Source organism: Haematobia irritans, chromosome 2 (genome assembly GCF_050003625.1).
Source record: "Haematobia irritans isolate KBUSLIRL chromosome 2, ASM5000362v1, whole genome shotgun sequence".
In the NCBI taxonomy this organism is placed as follows: Eukaryota; Metazoa; Arthropoda; class Insecta; order Diptera; family Muscidae; genus Haematobia; species Haematobia irritans.
In genome coordinates, this window is record NC_134398.1 from 116,490,986 (window position 1) to 116,509,744 (window position 18,759).

At 33.2% G+C, this 18,759-nt stretch overlaps 1 protein-coding gene and 1 long non-coding RNA gene across 2 annotated transcripts in view; both read left to right on the forward strand.

Moving 5' to 3' along the window:
- The window catches only part of fred (friend of echinoid), a 505,225-nt gene that overhangs the window by 257,876 nt on the left and 228,590 nt on the right, over window positions 1-18,759 (forward strand). The gene's annotated exons all lie outside the window — the stretch shown is intronic.
- LOC142223876 (uncharacterized) lies at window positions 30-1,230 on the forward strand. Its single transcript, XR_012718938.1, has 3 exons — window positions 30-317; window positions 819-937; window positions 1,003-1,230. It is a non-coding gene; the product is annotated as an uncharacterized LOC142223876 (long non-coding RNA).

Consider the following 18,759-nt stretch of genomic DNA (forward strand, 5'->3'; position numbering starts at 1 on the left):
AGCTTTCATGACAAAAATATCAAAATTCACTGGTAATTGAATTCACAACACATCAATTACTATGTTCAATTGGACCAAGTATAAAAGTTATTGATTTAAGTATAATGCGTAATTGCCTGATAAAACTGTTTATGACGTTGCTACGTAACGAAAAATAAATTAATACAAACAATAAAATGTCATTTATTGTTATTATTAAGAATCTTCTTAAGAAAATGGTCGAATTTACCCGCAAATAAACCGTGGTATCGGTACCGCGATTCGAATGGTTAACATTTACAACATTTTTGGCGAACCACATTGTATTTTTATCCCAGGTAAGTACCTTTATCTAAATACCAGTTTTTTTGGTCAAGCGCGTTTTTTGGAAACTACACTGAAAGAATTCTCTTCGTAAAAATGAACATTTTCAATGTGAGTCTAACCTGTGACGTGTTGGTAGAATTCTTTCTCTCTCTCAAGCACATTCAAGAAATACTCATGTACGTTCACGCAAACAGAACTTTTAAAAACGATTAACGGTTCACAACAATTTTTAGACTCACGAGAATTCTCGTGACTTCAACTATTAGTCGGGATCACGACGAAAGTATCACAGCACAAACTTTTTACTATGGAAAGTTAATTTAATATATTTAGTACATATTTCTACGTTCGTAAAATTTTTAAAATTCGCTGAAAACTTTAATAAAATATGTAAATGATTTCTTTCGTTGTATAAACTTACACACATCCTGAATTGGGTCGCTTAAAAACTTGCGAATAAGCTTTGGAATATATATACAATTACATTCTTTCTATTTTGTTTTTGCAATTAGTTCGTGTACACGTCAAATTGCCCTATTAATGGATATAAGCCGACTGTATATGTGGCCTAGAGGAAAATGTGTTTACTTCGAAAACGGGGATTTCGAGGATTTCTTCCCAGCAACGGAAGGTAAAATCATGTAAAACTTTGAAATATTTTCGAAACTTTGAAATGAATAGATGTTTGTATTACAGAAGAGCAGGATGCCTAAACAAATCGCATATAAATGAGGAAGATTTGGGAAATTCCAGCAGGTGGTACAGATAATTCAAAAACTTTGTGAGTTAGCCTGTTAAATACGTCGTTTATAATGAATATTCTGTATTTTTCTACCAAACATGTACTTCGCTGTATTTTCAATTATACATATTTTCAGAATTTCTTTTTTATAATAAAATGCATACAATTTTTTTCAGAGTGTATTTGTATAATTTTCTTAAATTAATATAGATTATATAGTACAAAGATTGTATTGATTAACATCGTAATAAACACAATTACGATAGTAATTGTATAGGTTACAAAATTCTATAAACATTGTACTCAGTTCAATTACGACTGTAATTGAAAACACTATATACTTCAAATACTAATGTATTTGGATTGGATACTATGTCATTTGAATATTTTGACAAATTCCAATTACATTTATACTCAACGCAAATATTACTTCATTTGAAAATAGTTTTATGACAACCTTACAATTTGGGTAATTGGATTTACAATTTTCGTCATAAGCTGAAAATCAAATACAAAAATAATTGAATTCACAATTTTTGTATTTGATTCAATTATTCACTTTTTTCTGTGTAGAAGTAATCCCAAGTCAGTCTGTCAGAGAATAGATTAAATTATTGTTGTATGATTTTATATACAGTATCATAGGTTGGTGGTATAAAAAGCTTGCCATTCCATTTGTAACTCACCCAAATATCGATGTCTGATCACACCATATATACGAGGGCGGTTCGGAAACTTCTTAGCCTACACTCAAAAAAAAGTTTATTTGGATCCAAAGATTTTGACCTTTTGGTATTGATTCCGAGCCAATGATGCAGTTCCTTTAAAAAAAGACATTTTTACGAGCCTCCTTGGCTTTAAATCTTGGATCAATAAAATTAAAATTGGATACAGATCTCATTCATCGAGTTTTTTATTTTCTTTTTGCGATATATTAATAAAGGTATTTATGGACAAACAAATTCCAATTTCAAAATCCCAATTATGCCAGGTACTTCAAAGTAAAAACAGTTTTCTTAATGCTAAAAAAATTTAAACTAAAGATGCAAATCCTTAAAATAAGTCTTAGCCTATATTTGAAGCGTTTTTATCTTAAATTTAAAAATTAAATATGTCAATTGTTTTTCTTTATTTTAAGGAAAATTTGCCTTACTTCAAAGATCTACAACTTCAGCAGAGAGACGCAAAATTTCAAACTTTATTAACTTTCTTTTAATTAAAATGTCATTGTTTTAAAGAATTTTGTCCTTAGCATTGCGTAAATTTTGAGTCCTAAAATTTAAGTTGCATAATCTTCCACATTAGGTCAATATTTTTTTCAGTGTATCAATGAAAGAGAATAATAGTTAGTTTTTCAAAAATATTTTTATTTTTCAATATAATCTCCTAAAACTTCAATACACTTAGTCCAACGCTTTCCTAGCAATTCTATCCCTTGATTAAAATAGTTTTCCTCAAGGTCTTCAAAATAGTGATTTACAACTGTAATTGCATTTTCATTTGAGGTAAAACGCTTGCCAGCAAGGAATTTTTTTAGATTTGGGTACAAGTAAAAGTCACTGGGTGCTAAGGGTGCTAAGGAGAATAAGGTGGGTGGTTAAGCAAGTCGTACTTTAATTCGTTTATTTTAGCCATTGTTAAAACACTCTTGTGCGCTGGTGCGTTGTCTTGATGAAAAAATATTTTTTTTTATGGTTTAATCCAGGACGTTTTTAACGAATTTGTACATTCAATCAATAAAATACCGTTAAAGTCCCAAAAAAACCCGTTGCCATAACCTTACCAGCCGATTGAATTGTTTTTGCCTTTTTTGGGGCACTTCTTCCAGCTTCAGTCCATTGTTTGGATTGTTCTTTTATCTCTGGAGTATAGTGGTGGATCCATGTCTCATCAACAGTTATGAAACGACGCTTAAAATCAATTTTATTTCGCTTAAAACGAGCCAAACAAACTTGAGAAATGTTCATTCTTATGCGTTTTTGATCGACTGTTAACAAATGCGGCAACCATCTTGCAGAAAGCTTTTTCATCTGTAGTTCTTCATGAACTGTAGTTCTTCATGAAATTATATGGACTCGATCATTTGAGATGCCCATGATATTAGCAATTTCACGCACTTTTATTCGTCGATCATTTAATACCATATCATGGACTATGGCTACAATTTCTGTTGTTGTTGCTGTTTTTGGACGTCCACTACGTGGTTCATCTTCAATGCTTGTACGACCACGTTTAAATTCAACAACCCAATTTTTTTACTGTTGCATATGAAGGAGCACTTTCATCTATCACATTTACCATATCATTATGAATTTCTTATCCCGATAAACCTTTTTTTATGTAAATATTTAATGACAGCACGCATTTCTAATTTTTCCATTATAAAAAAATTGCGGATTCGATGACCTAAAGAACTCAGTTTGGAAACTGAAGAACTTCAGAAAAAAAAAAAATACGCTGAAATTTAACACATATCTGCATTCATATCAATTTCAGTGATACTATCCATCCCGATATAACTGTATTATCATTTAAATGCCGTCATTTTTATCACATTTAATTCTCCAAAAATCTCCACTATCTGGTAGTAAAATTTTAAACTTTTTTATACAATAAGCTTACCTTTTATCTACACACAATCGAGATATTATATGCCAATAATTATAGATTTTAGATCACTTTGTACACATAAAACTATTGAAAGTATTTTACGAAAATTATCCGAATAATAACAAGAATATAACGCACTGAATGTGACACTTGTTTACCAAGTGTCTTTGTTTATAGATCACACTGAAAAAAAAATATTGTCGTGAGGCCAAAGATTTCATGTCATTAAAATGCTTAGCATAGAAGACGCATTTCTCTAATATAAAGTTTTTTTTCCTTGTCCAAAAGTCGTTGCACTTTTCAAAGTTGTATTTTCCTATAATTAAAGCTTTGACTTAAATATGGGTATCATAACATGAAATACAAATTTTTTTGGGGTAAGACCAATTTGACTTTAATAATTCAGAAAAACTCTTTTAAAACAATGAAATTGTCTTTAAATTTGTTGTCTTTTTGCATCTTGACAACAAAGCAAAAAATCGTTCAAAAATAAGACATATTTTCCCACACTTATTTTCCCACACTTATTTTAAAGACGTTTTTTACTTGAAACATAGGATAAATTCCACTGGAAGTCGAGTCTGAAATTTGGAAAATAAAGTTGTCGTTAACTCGTTTTTAAATGACTTTGATGGCATATGACGAAAAAAAGCTGAAAAAAAATCGAAAAATTCAAATGTGCGAGTATACAAAACCCAAATTTATAAGAGAATTGTGTCTTAAAAGTATCCTTACTTGTATTCTCCGCTTCTTTGGCTCGGAATCAATACCAAAATTGTTAAAGTAAAGACAAAATCTTTGGAACCGAACATGTTTTTTTTAGTGCAGATGGAGTATAAATCTGTCATACGTGTGTTAAAAATTTCAAAAATAACGGGTAGCGGATAGTTGTTCGACTTTAAACAGAGGGCGGTAATGGGTTAATTGGATCAATTATTTTTATACCCTTCGCCACTACTGTGGTACAGGGTATAATAAGTTTGTGCATTTGTATGTAACGCCAAGAAGGAAAAGTCTGAGACCCATCGTTTAGTATACCGATCGTCTTTGAATTAACTTCTGAGTCGATTTAGCGATGTCCGTCTGTCTGTCTGTCGGTCGGTCGGTCTGTCTGTCTGTCCGTCTGTCTGTTGATGTATTTTTGTGTGCAAAGTACAGCTCGCAGTTTTAGTCCGATTGTCCTAAAATTTGGTATAGGGTCCTTTCGGCTCAAAGACGATCCCTATTGATTTTGGAAAAATCGGTTCAGATTTAGATATAGCTGCCATATATATTTTTCACCGATCTGGTCATAATTGGCGTGTATATCAACCGATCTTCCTAAAATTCCTTACATCCGAATATTTTATGAGTCTCAAAAAACTTGCAAAATATCAGCCAAATCGGTTCAGATTTAGATATAGCTCCCATATATAGCTTTCGACCGATTTACACTCATTTGCCCACAGAGGCCAATTTTTTGCTCCGATTTAGTTGAAATTTTGCACAGGGAGTGGAATTAGCATTGTAGCTATGCGTGTCAAATTTGGTTGAAATCAGTTCAGATTTAGATATAGCTCCCATATATAGCTTTCACCCGATTTACACTCAAATGACCACAGAGGTCAATTTTTTGCTCCGATTTAGTTGAAATTTTGCACAGGGAGTAGAATTAGCATTGCAGCTATGCGTGCCAAATTTGGTTGAAATCGGTTCAGATTTAGATATAGCTCCCATATATAGCTTTCGCCCGATTTACACTCATATGACCACAGAGGCCAATTTTTAACTCCGATTTAGTTGAAATTTTGCACAGGGAGTAGAATTAGCATTGTAGCTATGCGTGCCAAATTTGGTTGACATCGGTTCAGATTTAGATTTAGCTCTCATATATATGTTTTTCTGATTTCGACCAACATTTTCCTTGTAAAATCGCCACTGCTTAGTCGAAAAGTTGTAAATATGACTCTAATTTTCCCAAACTTCTAATGCATATATATCGAGCGATAAATCATAAATAAACTTTTGCTTCAGATTTAAATGATTCCCATATTTTTTGTTACTAAAATTGTGTTCCACCCTAGTGCATTAGCCAACTTAAATTTTGAGTCTATAGATTTTGTAGAAGTCTATCAAATTCTGTCCAAATCGAGTGATATTTAAATGTATGTATTTGGGACAAACCTTTATATATAGCACCCAACACATTTGACGGATGTGATATGGTATCGAAAATTTAGATCTACAAAGTGGTGCAGGGTATAATATTGTCGGCCCCGCCCGACATTAGACTTTCCTTACTTGTTTTTTTTTATTGATTTTGGTGATTGATGCTATCATTTCTGTGACTGAAGACATTTAAATTAAAAATTAATTAGATCAATTAATTTCGTGATTGAATCCAAAAGTTTTTTTGTGTGCATGTGAAACGAGAAAGAGGGGGATAATGCAATTATCCAGAAAATATATTTTGAGTTAGACTTCATTATATTGTCTTCACATATTGTAACAGACGTCAACGTTTACCACAAAAATTCTAGAGTTTTCTACCTAATAACTTTATTTCAGCCAATAGGAAATGGCAAACGAAGTTCATTTATTTAACATTATGTTTGGGAGGAACGAATTATTTGTTTGGTTTTTTTTGTGTATAGATCAATATTTCTGATGGCAATTATTATTCCAGGCCATAATATATATATTCAAATTGATGTGGATGGTTGAATCCATTTGGTTAAACATCCAAGAAATAGAATACATAGACAAAAGCCTTTCTGACTCTTGGGACAATGTCACAGGATACTCCCCATTGGGAGTATTATTCAGTGAGTAATGTAAAAATAAAAAAAGACAGAACAAAAATATTTTATTAATTTAATACGGCAAAAACAGCGAGTTTTTATTTCCATATCAGTAAAATTCTCAACGAAGCATTCGATGTGCGTGGTGTATGTGCACTGATGAAATATGTGTGTTATCAATTTGTAATAAAATACGAAAAAATCGCATAGAATGACACAATTTTATGCATGTTTCTGAAAATAAAATACTTTGAAATGATTTTATGGATTTTTTGTCACCGCAAACATAAACATAAAATTTCAATTCCCCAAATACGTTGGGTTGTTGGGAGGGTAAGGTGCAAAACACAAGCCGCATGGAGCAAACTGTCATGCGAAACAAAGCCACAAAAACCAAGGGGGAAGGTAGAATTAAAAACGACAAAAAGTGCATCCCAGTGACACAGTGCTGCTGTATTCACATATCCCTGTGGATACATTGTCGCAACAACAATGCATAAACCAAATAATACAACTCCCACGGCTTCATGCCATACTCTGCAGCCATGACACTTTCTAGCATGCTAAATGGAATAGTTTGCAAGGCCCTAAAACTATTTGCCCAACTTTGGAAATACGACTATTAAAGACGCTTAATGCACATTAGCACTAGGGATACAAAGGTGGAAAATCAAATTTTGGACATTGCGACTTCTTGTCAAAAGCAATCGAAGTCGAAATTTTGTCGATTTGATTATAAACCCCAATATACACAGAAAAAATTAACTTACATTTATTGCAAAGAATTTATTTTGTTTTAGTTTATTTTGAAAATTTTCCCCAGCCCAACGAGTTTTTCTTTATTGCAATCGATGCAAATTTTCTTCAGAATATGACTGTGGTGGTTTAAATTTCAAAAAATGTCAAGAAAATCAAATATCAATATTCATTCAAGTTGTCAGAAATTTTAAAAGCAGTGGAGCCTACAAATAGATGTGCTTAATATTGATCATATCAGTTCTGGTTTAGCCCCCATAAAGCCTGATTTCAAGATTCGACTTCTTGAGTACATAAAAGCCGCAATTCTCTTTCGAAATCTAGAGGTATTGTAATGCATTATGCTAAATATGAGTTATCTAGGTCCATGTTTGATATGTTCCCCATGGTTATATCAGTCTATACTCTCCCGATATAATTCCCGATAGTCTGATCTCTCGATTTCATTTTTGAGTACATTATGATATTGATTTCCCTATTTGACTTCTTAATTGCTAAATTACCTAAAATTAGAAGTACAAATTCTTGATTTGAGTATTGTGTATAACATATACATACCTCGAATTATTTTAAAAGCCATACTTCGTCCGATTTTATACTTGTACATGTATTATTGGCTTTTTCACTTTACCACCTTTTCCAAATGAAAGAAAAAGAAAGAAACAGGATACATACCAAGAAATAAACAACAGTGGTATTATTATTAAAATTCACTAATAAAAAAGGCCTCGTTTGAAGACTGCTTGCATTTGAACACCCGTTCACTTCAACCCTGATGTATTTTAGTGGTAGGATGTATACTACAATAGCTCAAGTGAATGTGCAATGGCAGATGAGGAGTATTCCGAATAGTACAACCAACTTTTATGACAGTTTTTACAGGTAGTGTCAACATTAAAAAAAAAACGGGACAAAAAACCGTCTAATAAATATTTATGGTTGGCCAGATCCAATTGAATAATACCATTCACTGCCTCTGTCATTCGTCCGGCTATGCTGAATTTGACTTTCTCTCATATTTTTGCCAGTTAGTGTAGGTCACACATTGCTGTCAGTTGAATACTAACGAGTGTGAACGAGTATGGGCATTTTAAAATCCTACTAGGTTTATATCTTCAAAATTATTTAAAATTCTTAAATTCTATGGGATTAGAAAATATTTGAATATGCTTGTAAAGGGTGATTTGTTAAGAGCTTGATAACTTTTAAAAAAAAAAACGCATAAAATTTGCAAAATCTCATCGGTTCTTTATTTGAAACGTTAGATTGGTCCATGACATTTACTTTTTGAAGATAATTTCATTTAAATGTTGACCGCGGCTGCGTCTTAGGTGGTCCATTCGGAAAGTCCAATTTTGGGCAACTTTTTCGAGCATTTCGGCCGGAATAGCCCGAATTTCTTCGGAAATGTTGTCTTCCAAAGCTGGAATAGTTGCTGGCTTATTTCTGTAGACTTTAGACTTGACGTAGCCCCACAAAAAATAGTCTAAAGGCGTCAAATCGCATGATCTTGGTGGCCAACTTACCGGTCCATTTCTTGAGATGAATTGTTCTCCGAAGTTTTCCCTCAAAATGGCCATAGAATCGCGAGCTGTGTGGCATGTAGCGCCATCTTGTTGAAACCACATGTCAACCAAGTTCAGTTCTTCCATTTTTGGCAACAAAAAGTTTGTTAGCATCGAACGATAGCGATCGCCATTCACCGTAACGTTGCGTCCAACAGCATCTTTGAAAAAATACGGTCCAATGATTCCACCAGCGTACAAACCACACCAAACAGTGCATTTTTCGGGATGCATGGGCAGTTCTTGAACGGCTTCTGGTTGCTCTTCACTCCAAATGCGGCAATTTTGCTTATTTACGTAGCCATTCAACCAGAAATGAGCCTCATCGCTGAACAAAATTTGTCGATAAAAAAGCGGATTTTCTGCCAACTTTTCTAGGGCCCATTCACTGAAAATTCGACGTTGTGGCTCGTTAGTAAGTCTATTCATGATGAAATGTCAAAGCATACTGAGCATCTTTCTCTTTGACACCATGTCTGAAATCCCACGTGATCTGTCAAATACTAATGCATGAAAATCCTAACCTCAAAAGAATCACCCTTTAGTTATGAATAATTATGGTGTAAAGATATGGATAACTTTTAGAAGAATTTTAATCACACAGAATAAAATATAACAAAAATAAATAAATATCTAACCAAAAGTTGTTTTAAAAAGTTTAGCTACCAATTTTTATAATTTTTATTAAAATTTTAGTTATTCCAATTAACATTTTAATTAAATCATTTTTTGTTGTTTTTATTTCAGCTTAAAACAAGTGTAGCTTTTAATAAAATAAAAAAAGTTTCCAATCAAACATATTATTGACAATTTCCCTCAGAAACAATTAATTTACTTATTTATGTTATATCCGAAAAAATCACATTCAATTTCAATCAAGTATACTTTTAATATTAAAATGTTGTTTTTATACGGAAATACGAAATGGGTTATATAGGTCTGATTGAAACTACACATTTACTGAAATACTTGTTCAACAGAGTTCATGGGGGACCTATCTATGAGATGGTCCTACTGTTGCAGGACGTATGCTTTAGAATGAGTCCAATTCATATGTAAAATTACCCAGTCAATGTCCATCCCATGTTAAAGTGGCATTTCCCTTCCACACGTTTTGACCGTAGTTAAAGTAACGCTAAATATAACTTATTTTTATAGGAAAAAAATTTATTTGTTTGTAGTTAAATTTTATTATTTTTATCGAAATTTTTCACAACTTAATGAAATCTTACTTTTTTTAAGTATGTCTCAAAAATTTTATGAACTAAACGTGAGTATAAAGTACAATGACCGTACACATAAGTTCAATATGAACTAAAACAAATGAAAATTTTCTTACGATTCCCAAAAATAGTAAGAATGAACTACTGTATGGTTAAAATGGTCATGATTTGGTGCCAATGATTTTCTTCTTTACTTTTAGTTAATTTTTTTTTCTATGAGATGATGTAATTTCGTGAACTGCAGTTAAAAAGTACAACAGGGCATTCAAATTTCCTGGTTTTAACAACGCTTTGTGGAAATCTCAAAATGTGGAGTAAAATTTAGTTCAATTTTCGTGCGAGGTAGTTCATTCTTCCTATAAAAGAGTTCACTTTTTTTCGGTGTTGCGGTTGAACAAATTTGTAATGTACAAGAAAGGCCAAAAGGACTTTCGATGCAATCTTTATATCAAAATATGTTTAATAGCATCGCTGCATAAAAATGGAAAAAGGACGGCGGAAAGCTTTGAAAAACTAGCTGTACAGTCGGGTGGGGGATTCGTATCCTTCTCCATTAATATCCTTTTCCATTACATAGAATATTATAGACTCCCTGCTCAAAATATAACAATGAATCTATTTTAATATTAATAAAATCGAATATCATTACAAAAATTAAAAATCTTAAACCAACCTGAAATTAAAACCAAAAATCTAATATTAATCACTTCACCCGTAATGAAATCAATAGTATCAACAAATATCGCTTATAGAATCTCTTTAGATGGTAAAGAGATTAAGGCCTCATAGCCCGCACCTACCGATTGTTCTAATGGCATACATTTCTTTTACAACCCCTAAATGGAACATTTGTTCAACTTATTTATTCAAGACATGTTTTTTTATGATTATAATTAGAACAAGTATATACGGCCGTAAGTTCAGCCAGGCCGAATCTTATGTACCCTCCACCATGGATTGCGTAGGAACTTCTACTAAAGGCTGTCATCCACAATCGAATTACTTGGGTTGCGATAACACTTGCCGATGGCAAGGTATCGTAAAACTTTTTAACACTGTCTTCTAAATTGTAAGTTAGTCCATAAGGGGTATATATTAAACAAAAAAAAGGCCGATTAAATACGTATATAATTCAGTTTGACAAAATTTTCTATAGAAATAAAATTTTGACATAATTTTCTATAGAAATAAAAACTTGACAAAATTTTCTATAGAAATAAAATGTTGACAAATTTTTTTATGGAAGTAAAATGTTGACAAAATTTTCTATAGCAATAAAATTTTGACAAAATTTTCTATAGAAATAAAATGTTGACAAAATTTTCTATAGAAATAAAATGTTGACAAAATGTTCTATAGAAATAAAATGTTGACAAAATTGTCTATAGAAATAAAATGTTGACAAAACTTTCTACAGAAATAAATTTTTTACAAAATTTTCTATAGAAATAAAATTTTGACAAAATTTTCTATGGAAATAAAATGTTGACAAACATTGCTATAGAAATAAACTTTTTACAAAACTTTCTATAGAAATGAAATTTTGACAAAACTTTCTATAGTAATAAAATTTGACAATTTTTACATGGCTGTTAGAGGCCATATACTAACGAAATGTACCAAATTTCAACCGCATCGGATGACTTTTGCTCCTCCAAGAGGCTCCGGAGGTCAAATCTGGGGATCGGTTTATATGGGAGCTATATATAATTATGGACCGATATGGACCAATTTTTGCATGGTTGTTAGAGACCATATACTAACACCACGTACTAAATTTCAATTGGATCGGATGAATTTTGCTCATCCAAGAGGCTCCAGAGTTCAAATCTGGGGATCGGTTTATATGGGAGCTATATATAATTATGGACCGATATGGACCAATTTTTGCATGCTTGTTAGAGACCGTATACTAACATCAGGTACCCAATTTCAAACGGATCGGATGAATTTTACCCCTCCAAGAGGCTCCGGAGGTCAAATCTGGGGATCGGTTTATATGGGAGCTATATATAATTATGGACCGATATGGACCAGTTTTTGCATGGTTGTTAGAGACCACATACTAACACCACGTACCAAATTTCAATCGGGTAGGATGAAGTTTGCTCCTCCAAGAGGCTCCGGAGGTCAAATCTGGGGATCGGTTTATATGGGGCCTATATATAATTATGGACCGATATCGACCAATTTTTGCATGGGTGTTTGAGGCCTTATATTAACATCACGTACCAAATTTCAACTGAATCAGATGAATTATGGTCTTACAATAGGCTCCGGAGGTCAAATCTGGGGATCGGTTTATATGGGGGCTATATATAATTATGGACCGATATGGACCAATTTTTGCATGGTTGTTAGAGACCGTATACTTAGACCACGTACCAAATTTCAACCGGATCGGATGAATTTTGCTGCTCCGGAAGGCTCCGCAAGCCAAATTTGGGGATCGGTTTATATGGGGGCTATACGTAAACGTGGACCGATATGGCCCATTTTCAATACCATCCGACCTACATCAATAACAACTACTTGTGCCAAGTTTCAAGTCGATAGCTAGTTTCGTTCGGAAGTTAGCGTGATTTCCACAGACGGACGGACAGCCGGACAGACGGACAGACGGACAGACGGACGGACGGACGGACATGCTTAGATCGACTCAGAATTTCACCACGACCCAGAATATATATACTTTATGGGGTCTTAGAGCAATATTTCGATGTGTTACAAACGGAATGACAAAGTTAATATACCCCCATCCTATGGTGGAGGGTATAAAAAGTTTATAGGTATACGATATTTAACGAAAATTTTTAGAATGTCAAAAATTCATTACATTGAGATAATAAACAAATATTGTGTTATAACTTCATATATAGTTATGTGCATTGTATAAAAAAAAATTTACGATTTTATATTTTTATGTTTGTCTTCAAAGGGTTTATATATCAAACAAAACATATTTTATATGGTGAAGGCAAAAATAACAAATTAGCAGAAAATAACAATCAAACAGAACAAAATCATTAGAGAGTGTAATTTTACATTTCTTCACGCAAAGAAAAAAAAAACGTTTGGAAAACGTGTACCGAAAACGCTTTTTTTGGTTAGAGTTTTTTTAATTGCTTCAAAAATTGTAACCTTTTATCACCAAAAAAATTCGTTTGTTACAAAATTTTTATTTTTTCAATAAAAAACAACAACACAGTCCATTTCGTTTATATCAATCACTGTTCTTTTCTCACTTAAGGCCTTTAATAAGACACATTTCACAGTTCAAAATTTAATATACTACAATGTAATGTTGAACATTTTTTCGGAATCTTCCGATCATATCTGGAATATATGTAAAAAAAAAACTTTGGTCGAAGCAGGGATCGAAACCACGACCCTTGGCATGCCAGTCGGACGTAGCAACCACTGCTCCACGGTTGCTGAAGTGCCGGCCACCAGACTACAACACCATATAGCATTATAGGTTTAACCACTGCCGTGTATAGCCGATGCACAATTTTCGGTTTTAGTCCCCACTTTTTTCCTATTGCCTTTTTGCATGAGTACAAAGCTACCATGGCTTTCCTCGCCCATTCTTCAATATTAAGCCTAAAGTTTAGCTTCCTGTCCAGAATAACGCCAAGGTATTTTGCACACTCACCAAAGGGAATTTCAATACCCCCTAAGGATATGGGCTTAACCGTGGGAGTTTTGCGATCTTTGCAGTACATGACTAATTCTGTCTTGGCAGGATTTACTCCAAGACCATTCTCTTTCGCCTATTTCTCAGTCATCCGGAGGGCTCTTTGTATAACATCTCTGATTGCGGATGGGAATTTCCCCCTGACTGCTAGGGCCACATTGTCTGTGTATGCCACCACTTTTATTCTTTCTTTTTCTAGGGAAACCAGAAGGTTGTTTATAGCAACATTCCAAAGAAGAGGTGACAGAACTCCTCCTTGGGGAGTGCCTCTGTTAACATACCTTTGCATGTTTGCTTGTCCTAGTGTGGCTGAAATACGTCTCCTCATTAGCAGTTCGTCTAGCAGCCCAAGTATACCTGGATTAACATTCAGAGTTGCGAGTCCATTTAATATCGAGCTCGGATGGACGTTATTGAATGCCCCTCGATGTCTAGAAATACCACGATTGTGTATCCATTGACAGATAGTGAGCTTTCAATAAATCTGACTAGTTCATGCAAAGCGGTCTCAGTAGACCTGCCCTTCGAGTATGCATGCTGTCGTTTCGAGAGCAAACATGAATCGACGCTAGTTCTAGGATAAATGTCTACCATCCTCTCCAGAGTCTTATGTTAAGTAGGAAAGAGGATAATACGGTTGGTTGGAAACCCTTCGCACTTGAGTGAGAGGCTTTTCCTGCTTTAGGTATGAGAACGACTTTTGTTTCCCTCCACTTTTCTGGAATATATGCCAAGTTTATACATCCTTTATACTCGTATATCACCGTCAACCAAGGGATAGTTCTGTCAGTCACTGCTTGTAACTCCGCTGGAGTAATTCCATCAGGTCCGGGGGATTTGAATGACCCAAAGCTATTTAACGCCCATTGTATTCTAGATTCCGACACAATTTCCTCTATAGGAAATCTAGTAAACATTCCAAGAGTTATGTTGAGCCTTTCTCAGTTCTCGCTTGTATCCTTTCAGATTCTTCTTGTAAGCGTCCCAATCCTCAGGAGCTCTGGTGGACTTTGCTTTGTTAAAGAGCTTCCTGCAGGATTTCCTCATATTACCTAACTCCGTAGACCACCATGGTGGTCGATTTTTCCCCCTTGGCTTCCCTCTAGGGCATGCAGCTTTCAGTGATATGTTGAAGACCTTAGTAATCCGCTCCACTGCGTGTTCGATATCTTGCACAGTGCTCATATTGTCAAAATGTTGGTTAAATCCATTTCTCAAATATGTGCAAATTTTTCAAAATTATTAGAATGTATGACTTCCCAGCAAAAACTCCTATTACCAGATATGAGTACAAGTATGCCTGAGCCAAATTGGTAACAACTTCCTCGTACATAGATCAGTAGTAAAACTTTTACACGGTCATGACATTGGTGGAAAGTACTTCCGTGCAAGCATACCAGCAGTCGAAAAATAAGTACTTCTTCACAAGCTACCAGCTCTCCAAAAATAATATCTTTACCATAAAGATACCCAAAAAGTGCGAACTCACCCCTGTTGTTTTGTAATCCAACAACATATACCACGCTCCACGACATGGATCTATTCAATAATGTTATTTTGTGATATAAATTATGTACTATACAACTTTAGAAAACAAAGGTATATTTTATTGGCAATTTTTTTCTGAAATGTAATTTGGCATTACTTATCGCTACTATAAACGGTGCCCACTGTAGAGCCGAAACCGGACCTCAAGATATGATTTTGATACCGGTATTAATAGAAAGAGTCACTTTTTGCCTACACAGGTAAGTTATTATTTTTAAATCCCAGGTAATACTGCAAGTAGTAACTTTTTGATTACCGGTATTACTGAAAGAATCACTAGTGCTTACCCAGTTTTTGCTGTGTTATCATGTTTTACTTAGAACGAACACAATACAATTTAGCTGTGTTTTTATAGCTTCTGGTCGAAATCAGATGATGCAGAATGGTATTTAGCAGGGCTTCATCCAGAATTCGTAATTAGGGAATGAAAATTTATGAGTTGAAGATTTTCTTTGTATTGAAGGAACACATCACAATAGTGGTGATTGGTTTTTTTTTTGTTGTTTTTGCAGCAACTTGGTTTTACATCATTGTGGCAATGTGGAAGCCGAAACTGTCGATTAATGCAAAATTCGTGGATGCGTAAATTTTGGAGAAATGCAGAATCTTGGAGGGTGGTAGTATAAATTGTAGATTTGAAAATTCTTGTCAATCCAGGAAGTTATAATATGGTGTTTCCGAAATCGATGAGGTATGAATTGCTTGTGGTTTTCTCCAAAAAAATTGACAGAAAACGTAGTTGCCTTTGAAGGGAGTTTACACAATTCTGCTCGTATATTTCAAATGGTGATTCCTCAAATTTGATTGGGGCTTTAATTTTAGCTTCCTCAGAATAGCCACTTCACCTGAGAAATTTAGGTGTCTGTTAGATCATTGATTTTAATAAATCAATTAATATTTCCAAAATACTTTTCTCGAAAATATTTAGAAAATATGTATAATTCCTTTCAAAAAATCCAGTTAAACTTCCAATTAGATTAGATTAATGAATTAAACTAGGTTTCACTTGAAGCACGTTTTAATATTATCTTGTTGAAGGTTACACAAAAAAATTAAGTTATGAAATTGTTAAAACATCGTGGATGATGCGATACAAGCCAAAATAGGAAAAAATGACAAATGTCAAAAATAATGCTATGATTCAGTACACGGGTGTTGCCACTTTAAAAGGAAAATTTCGTTGACAGCTAGGTCAAAACACTAGCATAGCTGATCTTCAATATATTTTTTCACGTATAGATTAGATCTTTATAAAATAAATGAATTTTAAATATCTATTTATTTACACGAAATCAGAATTTTTATTATTTTTTTTTTCCTTTTTTTAGAAAAATTTTTAGAAAAAATTGTTTGCAACTTCTTTATCTAAATCAAAAATCGGACTGAAGACATGAAAGCTAGAAACCAGTAACATATTTGTAAAAAGCACTAAAAGACAAGTGCATTGAAGGTATCCAAAATTATTGAATGAGTGCGTAAAAACAAATATGAATGAAAAGTACACGCAAAAAAATAATTCTTTCCTCCCAAACGAAATTTTAGACAAGCAAAGTTCGTTTCTCATTTGCTTTTCGCTGTAAGGAAGTGTATTTGGAAGAAAAGTTTATACTTTTTGTGATAAACGTTTATTCTTTTCCAGGATGTAAAAACAATTTCATAAAGACAAACTCAAAAAAAAAAAACATTGTTTTCTTGCTAATTGCATTTTCCCTCACATCTTTCTCACATCCACGAGTTTTTTTTAGTTCTTAACACCTTTTTCTTGTAATACAAACAATGTAGAAGAAATTATACGATTTTATAAATTTTTAAAATTTTTTTACCTTTCGCCTGGACGGAGAATCGAACCGCGGACCATGCACTTTGTAAGCCAACACACTAACCACTGAGTTATGTACCTGTTATGGTCATCAATAGATAAATATCCATATAAGTTATATTTATATAGCATAGCTTGCGGCGCCCACGAACCGAATAAACAAAGTTTATTTAACAGAAACAAACATTTAGTTTGGGACCGTGGAGCAGTGGTTGCTACGTCCGACTTGCATGCCAAGGGTCGTGGGTTCGATCCCTGCTTCGGCCAAAGTTTTTTTTTTTTTTTACATATACTCCAAATATGTTCGGAAGATTCCGAAAAAATGTTCAACATTACATTGTGGTATATTAAATTTTGAACTGTAAAATGTGTCTTATTAAAGACCTAAAGTCAGAAAAGAACAGTGTTTGATATAAACGAAATGGACTGTGTTGTTGTTTCAAAAATAACTTTTTTTATTGAAAAAATAAAAATTTTGTAACAAACGAATTTTTTTGGTGATAAAAGTTTAAAATTTTCGAAGCAATTCAAAAAACTCTAACAAAAGAAAAACGTTTTCGGTACACGTTTTCCAAACGTTTTTTTTCTTTGCGTGTAGTAAACCAAGTTTAGTTGTTATTTCAAAATTATGAATGAAGAATATACGATAATCATTGAGCACAGAGATTTGCAAAACAAAATAAAATGTATTTAAATACAAAATACTCGAGAAAGTTCAGTTGTTAAAGCTAGAAGTGCACATATGTAATAGGTACTTTTAGTTAATTTGGTATCACAATGGACTGAATAGTCTAAGTGAGCCTGAAACTTAATCGGGCTGCCACTTTAATCTAACCTAACCTATGGGACCATAAACCTTTATATGTAACGCCAAAAAATTTTGACGGATTTGAGATAATATAGTCTGTTCCGCCCGACTTTTAATTTTTCTTTTTTTAAATATGGTATTTACTATCCACAAACGATATTTCATCAAAAATACGGCACTTTCCTTGTTTCTTTTTTAATAAATCTCTTCTTAAATTGTTGATGCTATCCGCTATTTTATTACTTTTTTTGGTTTGATCGGAAAATGTCGACCCGACACGATGCCATTGTAGATAAAAAATACATACTCATACAAATGTGGCTCTCAATTCTCTATAGCATTTCTAAAATAATATATTTTTGCATCATATTTAATAAAATGTGATGTCCAAACATAATATGTTCTAATAAATTAGCATATATGTCCCACTCATATTATACTAGTTTATGAAGATTATACACTTCCAGTTAAAAATAATGTGCTGAAGCATATAACTTTTGCACCGAAACATATGGAAAACAGTCTTTTTTCGTCCTCTTTGTATTTAATAAAACTGACCCACTTCTTAAATACTATAAAATCGTCCTACAAATTCGACGATTTTTTAGAACTACACTGAAAAAACAGTGAACCCTTTTCCATTGCAAAATGAACTAAACTATAGTAATATTGACCATGATTTAGCCCTTAAGATTTTTTTCAACTTGTCTAGTTTACAATTCTCTTACATTTTAGTTCATCTATAACATTGTATTTTAGTTCATTTTAACAACACCATAAGATTTATATACCCCTACCAAGTTAAAAAGTCAGTATTATTTTGGTTTACGTGCTTATTTTGTGGGAAACCCGATAATAAAAATTGGTTAACAGTCTCTTTAAAATGTCGACGACTAAACTATTTT